Source organism: Puma concolor, chromosome C1 (genome assembly GCF_028749965.1).
Source record: "Puma concolor isolate L17-30 chromosome C1, mPumCon1.1.hap2, whole genome shotgun sequence".
Taxonomy (NCBI): domain Eukaryota; kingdom Metazoa; phylum Chordata; class Mammalia; order Carnivora; family Felidae; genus Puma; species Puma concolor.
This window is the reverse complement of record NC_141674.1, coordinates 182,263,970-182,270,825: the sequence shown is the minus strand read 5'-3', so window position 1 is coordinate 182,270,825 and position 6,856 is coordinate 182,263,970. Positions and strand designations below refer to the sequence as shown.

Here is a 6,856-nt window from a genome sequence, read left to right as displayed (position 1 = left end):
AGTTCACTGGGAAACAATGGAAAAATACTGTCTTTCCATGGTTATCTTTCCAAGGTTTCTTTTTTTATATACCTTTTTTTTTTTAATCTTTGGAGAAACATTTGTAGTCCTGTTGCCTGTAAAAGTGATGTTCGAATGTATTCTGCAAAAGTTGCAAAGCTGGTAACTCATAAAATATTCCTGAGGTTGGCAAGTTTCACAAGACGAAAGGTTCACACATCTCTAACAAGTAACTAAAAAGGATACTGGTGTAGCGAGTACCAGCACAGCAGTTTGAAGCCCCACGGCAAGATACTAGTGGACAAGAGTCTGAATCCCTATCATGGACGCTGGAAGATAACATCCCCACCATGGTTATCTGTCCTTCATTGGTGTGCTTAAGCTTAATCTACCTTGCTACAAAATAATTGAAAATGTGAATAAGACAGCTCTGCTATTTCCTCCTTTAAAAAATAGGATTACAATTTTACTGTGAAGAGGATTTTCACATTTATATTTAGCTCATTTTGCTCTAGCTTGAAAAACAGGTCTCTTGTTTCTGCCAGCACTTGTAACCAGAGAATGATTACCACATGCAGGTGTCACTGATTCGTTGGAATTGAAAGCTGCACAGATTGGCTTGGAGGCCTGACCGATCACTTTATCCTCTAATCTTGGTTTACTTCTGCCAGATGCCATTAGAGAGCAGTCGTAGCTTTTTTGACTGACAGCATAGCTAATAAGTAGGATGAATGTCAATATATCATTGGTGTTTGTGGGGAAAACATACATATACATGTATATACATATGTATGTTATATGTTTAATGCATACATATAGATTACCTATAGATTATATAGATATCGATAAATGATAACCTTATTGTCTATATTTTCTAAAAAAATAAGTTATAAATACATTTTGGCCAACTGTATGTTTAGCCAACTAAACGGCCAACTGCTGTTGAGAATTCTGTTTTCTATTCTTAATTTTCCAAACTACTTTGCAGTAGTGTCTTCAGGAAAGGAGATATAGGGGAAAAACAAGAATTACAACACCTCCTATCTAACGAATAGGCATTAACATGTAGGGCATAAAACTTTTACATACTTACAAATAATTATCACCCCTTTCAGATGATAAAGAAGATCCTTACTAATTATGAAGACTGTGTCTTCATTTTACAGAACACACAGAAGCTCTCAATGTATCTTCACATAAATAATCTTTGCAGTTGACTGGACGTTTCAATCCCCTTTTGAAAATGTACTGCCTAAACTACCATGCCTAGTAAGCACCTGTCTTCTGGACCTCTTACTTCTCCTCGTGAAACCATTGCTAGATATTGCAGATGAGGTCTTAGGATGTCTTTTTCTGTAAAAAGATGAAACACAAATCAGCAAACTACAGAAAAGGGTTTCTCCACTCATCATCCAGTAGCTGCATATGTTTTTAATTTGAACTAAAGTTTTAAGGTGTGTGTACATTTTTTGTTTGTACTTCCTACTCTACATTACTTCTTCAATTAACTGGCCAAACAATTACCTCAATCAAGTAAGATAAGATGGTTCCTATTATGGAGGTTCTTGTTATGAATTTGGCATAAAATATAGATCTTGTTAAGTATAACATGGTGATGGCACTGAAAGATATACTTGATCTCAGTATTTTAAACACGTGTCTTTATTCCTCTAAGTCAGAATTGTCCTTACTTAGAAACTAAATATATAGAAATTTCCAAGCGCAGGGCGCCTGGGTGGCTCAGTCAGTTAACCATCCAACGTTGGCTCAGGTCATGATTTTGCAGTTCATGAGTTTGAGCCCCGCATGGGGCTCTTTGATGTCAGTGAGGACCCCACTTTGGATCTTCTTTCTCCCTCTTTCTGCCCATTCTCAGCGCATGTGCTCTTTCTCTCTCTCAAAAATAAATAAACATTAAAAAAGAGAAAATTCCAAGTGCAAATAATAATAGGGTAGGAGAGACTGAACTTCTATTTGCCAAGAGTTTAGAGACATGTTAAAATTACCTACAACTGTTGCTGCCTCAAATGATACTTGAGAATTTAAAAAAATTCTATTAAAGATTAATTTCATTGTTTTGCAAGTCTTTCTGATATGAATGAGAAATGAATGAATCAGAGATTCGAGGTTGGTTAACAAATAAAAGCTGCTAGATGGTGGTGTGCCCAGAAGAGCATAGAACCCCCATTCCCCACCTCTCGATACCTTGCTAAAAGTATGTCTTCCATTTGTCTGCATTTGAATTGCATGCTTTATAATAAATTGGCAAATAGTTCTTCAGACACTGCATACTTGGCAAGGCATGTTGGTTTGACTGTGGGAATCTCAAAGATACCTCAGCCCTCCCTGTTAATGGGCTTTGTAGCTCTGTTTTTCAGTCCATTGTGAATCAATGTCAGGAAATTTGTATTTAAGAAGCTAAAGTTGTATTGTGTGGAGGATCCAAAAATATAAGCCAGGTTCCCTACTGTGTCAGAAACGCGCATTTTAGAACCAACTTTGGAAATGCTTTTAAGCTGGAAGTTTCATTGTGAGCAACATTAACAGAGCAACATGTCCGATTTCCCATGGGAATTACTGCCGAGAGTTTTGCTGCAAAACATAAAAGTGGCAAAGAAGAATGTAACAAATATGCCCTGTAATCACAGCAGAGGGGAAAAGCTGCTAATGATGCCGGTTACTTTAATAATGAGATGTTACCAACTGAGGTGAAGACAGAGAAGGGAATATAGGCAGTGCAAGTAGCTGAGCGTGCTGGGCCCCAAACAAGCCTGAAACAGTTAAATAAACTTCCTGTAGTATTCAAGAAAGAAGGGACCCTCACTTCAAGGAATACATTGGGAATGTCTGGCACTTTCATAGCCAGTGAAGTTGCTGGTAAGGAAAAAAAACAAAACAACAACAACAACAAAAAAACACAGCTTCACATGACTGGCAAGAATTATGGGCTATTTTGTGTCTGGATGTGATTCCTCTATCATGGATATTGGCCTTCTCTCTACTATCAGTACGGCAGTAAATAAAAAAATTTAAAAAAAGACTGAATCTTAAGGACATGGATTTGGTAGAGGTGAATGAAGCTTTTGTTCTCTAGTACGTGACAGTCAACAAGATCTAGACCCAAGTAAAACCAATGTGAATAGAAGAGCCATTGCTTTGAGTCAGCCATTGCAAGGATCCAGATATAGATTATTGCATACCTGGTTCATGAATTAAGATGTGATAGTGGAAAACATGCTGCCAGATCAGCTTGCTTTGGAGGAGTGGCCAAGGTGCTCATCATTCAGAGGACAGCCTGAGGAGAATAAGGATACCGCCAAGGCCCTCTGGTACTTTACTTGGCTAGGCCACATAAAAACAGGTAAAGATGTACTCATCCTGGATAAGGGCTCAGGCCAGAAATGTTTTCTCTAATTTGTAACTGTCAAATATGCATTTCTGAACTAAAATATAATTGTAGAAGGCCCTAAAAGAAATCGTATCCTTGCCATAAAAAATACATGCTTTAGATGATATGATTGAAAGGAAATTGAATAAATTTTGCCTTAACTTCCAAAAGTAAGTAAAAACATAAATCAATCAATGAATAAATACCTCTATGGGGAATTCTCAATTTTTTTTTTTTTTTTTACATTTTATACTTTACTATTTAACATTGTATTAACATTCTTTAATAGAAACAAGTAAGAAACAGTAAGCCCTAGACGTATTGGACCTGGCCTGGTACTTTCAGCCAGGCCTTGGTGGTGCTAGAAGCTAACCTAGAACTTATAGGTCTTTGAGTCTCTTGTTGAACATAAATTTTTTCATGGAATCTCAAAATTAGGTAAGACCATTCTGAAACCCTAATGGATAAAGACAAAAATGAGACCACTTTATTACCATGTGTGAACATAGGTGAAGCATGGTCCAAGCCACAAGATACCAAGTATAACCCTTCCCTGGTTAATATGAGCAATTGCTGCTTCTTAAAATTAATTATATTATTAGCCTCTCTTTAGTCTATCCTTGTGTGAACATAGGTGAAGCATGGTCCAAGCCACAAGATACCAAGTATAACCCTTCCCTGGTTAATATGAGCAATTGCTGCTTCTTAAAATTAATTATATTATTAGCCTCTCTTTAGTCTATCCTTTCAATACATAAGATTCTTTGAGATACTCAATTATTGAATTGTCCCCACCTCTAGATAGTAGACAAGCCAGGACAAAGTCCTGCTTCCTTAAACTCTTCACCAAATAATCAAAACCTAAATTGTGTAATAGGCTCTTTTTTTAAAAGAAATGTTTATTTGGGGGGGGGGGGTGGTGAGAGAGTAAGCAGGGGAGGGGCAGAGAGAGGGAGGAGAGAGCACCCCAAGTAGGCTCTGTGTTGTCAAAGCAGAGCCCGATGAAGGACTCAGTCTCACCAATGGTGAGATCACAATCTGAGCCAAAATCAAGAGTTGGACACTTAACTGATGGAGCAACCCAGATGCCCCTGTAACAGGCTCTTTATCATACCTTCTATGATAGTTAATTTTATGTGTCAACCTGTTTGGGCTAACAGATATCCAGATAGCTGGTAAAATATTATTTCTGGGTGTGTCTCTTAGGGTGTTTCTGGAAGAGATTAGCATTTTAGTTTGTGAACTGAGTAAAGCAGAGAACTCTCCCTAGTGTGGGTTAGCATCCTCCAATCTTTTGAGGGCCTGAATATAACAAAAAGGCAGAGGAAGGATAAATGCCCCCCACCCCCCCCCCCCCCCCCGCCCCGTGAGCTGGGACATCTTCTCCCTCATACAGTGGGCATTCCTGGTCCTCAGGCCTTTGGACTCTCACCAGGATTTACACCACCTGCCTTCTCTGGTTCTTAGGCCTTCTGATTTGCATTGAATTACACCACTGGCTTTCTGGTTCTCTAGCTTGCAGATGTGCAGATGGCTGATTGTGGGACTTCTTGGCCTCATTATTGCCTGAGCCAGTTCTATAATCCACCTTTATGTCTGTCTCCATGTCCTCTTTGTCCTTTTGGTTCTGCTTCTCTTGAGAACTCTAATACACCTTCTTACCAAGACATTGCGCATTTCTCCCTGCCTTTCTTGCTGCAAACAAGAATAAACCCAGGTGTGTTCCTAACTGTCTTTGGCTGATGAGCATTAACACAAGAAAGGAAATAGATTGCAAGTATTTAAAGACTTGATTAGAATGGAGAAATATATTATCTAAATCCTAGAGGAGTGCAGTGCAGGAAGATGGAAATAATAGGCAGCAAAGATCAAATTTCTCTGCTCCTAGAATATTACTTAGTACCACATTAGAGTGTATTGTGACTTATTGATTAAATTATCTGATTCAATAAAAGTATGGTGAAGAGATTCAGGAAAGCTGTTTCTGTATGCTCTGTTTAAATTACAATTAAGTTTCCAGCTGGAGATCTCCAAAACATAGTAGAACCCTCGCAGGGATGGTATTTGCCTGTTCTATTTTGGGATTTTTTAGCAGCATCACCTTATAGCAACAGCTGTTCAGAGTGCTGGGATTGGTATGAATTTTTCTTCTACTGCTGGCAAGTTGAAAAGCTGTAAAATATTTTCAGTTCATTTCAGGTTCAGGTATCGCTAGGAGCAATTGTCTTCATGAGATTGGAAGGGAAGGTACTAAGATTGTAAAACAGAGATTCAGAAACTAAATGCAAACCGCTGTTGGTTAGAAACTCCAACTGGGACTTTATTGCCAAACACCAGACGTCACAAGTTCAGTGGCTAAATTAGCCAGAGTAAACATCCCGAGGTGCAAAGCTAGTGCCAGCTCACTGAGCTAACAATAAGACACATGAGTTGCTAAGGCTGAGGAAAGACCTAAATAAATGTGGACATCAGTATCTGTTTCTATATTGAAGGGCATGGTGTGAATAAAAATATATTAGAAAAATACGTTTAGCTACAAAAATGTAGAATGGAATTTTTGAAATGTTTATGCTCATGATTAGACATATATGTAACTTGAGTGCTAATATAACAACCTCGTGAAAATTATTGTTCAGATAATTAATCTTAATAATCATACAAAGAAAGTTTAGATCTTCCATGGTGTTATTTGTTAAAATGAGCATGTATTAGTACATATTTCCTCTTTTCTTCTTTCCTTTCTCTTTATTATACTTTATATATCTTCTTCCTAAATCCTCAATAAAAAAACTTTTACTGTTATAGTGTACAAACCAAAAATTGCAAAACACACAATTTTATACTTGTAGTACCGATCATCTCTGTTCAGTGATCATGTATGACTATAAGGCTTATAAGATAACTGAAATTTCAAGCATCTGAATTTTCATATATATGAACTTTGAATTTTGTTTTTCAAAACTGTAGGCCATGGTAGTGAATTTGAACCTTATCACACAAACCGTGGAAAGCCACTGAAGAGATTTCTACAATAGGAAGGCATCAGTTTACTTTTATATAAGAGAAAAAAAATTAAGGTATGTAGATGATGCATTAATAAGAATGAAGTAGAGTTTGGGGCGCCTGGGTGGCGCAGTCGGTTAAGCGTCCGACTTCAGCCAGGTCACGATCTCGCGGTCCGGGAGTTCGAGCCCCGCGTCGGGCTCTGGGCTGATGGCTCAGAGCCTGGAGCCTGTTTCCGATTCTGTGTCTCCCTCTCTCTCTGCCCCTCCTCCGTTCATGCTCTGTCTCTCTCTGTCGCAAAAATAAATAAATGTTGAAAAAAAAAATTAAAAAAAAAAAAAAATGAAGTAGAGTTAGAGTCCAGAAAAACAATTTAGAAAGTAAGTAATTAATTCATTAGATAAATTACAATTTGTTTAAATGTTTATTTATTTTTGAGAAAGAGACAGAGTGTGAGCAGGGGAG

The 6,856-nt window shown here is 37.8% G+C and overlaps 1 pseudogene; it reads left to right on the top strand.

The window, feature by feature from the left end:
- The first annotated feature begins 2,247 nt into the window (after nt 1–2,247).
- On the top strand, nt 2,248–3,299 carry LOC112866580 (3-ketoacyl-CoA thiolase, mitochondrial pseudogene; annotated as a pseudogene).
- Nucleotides 3,300–6,856: the final 3,557 nt, after the last annotated feature.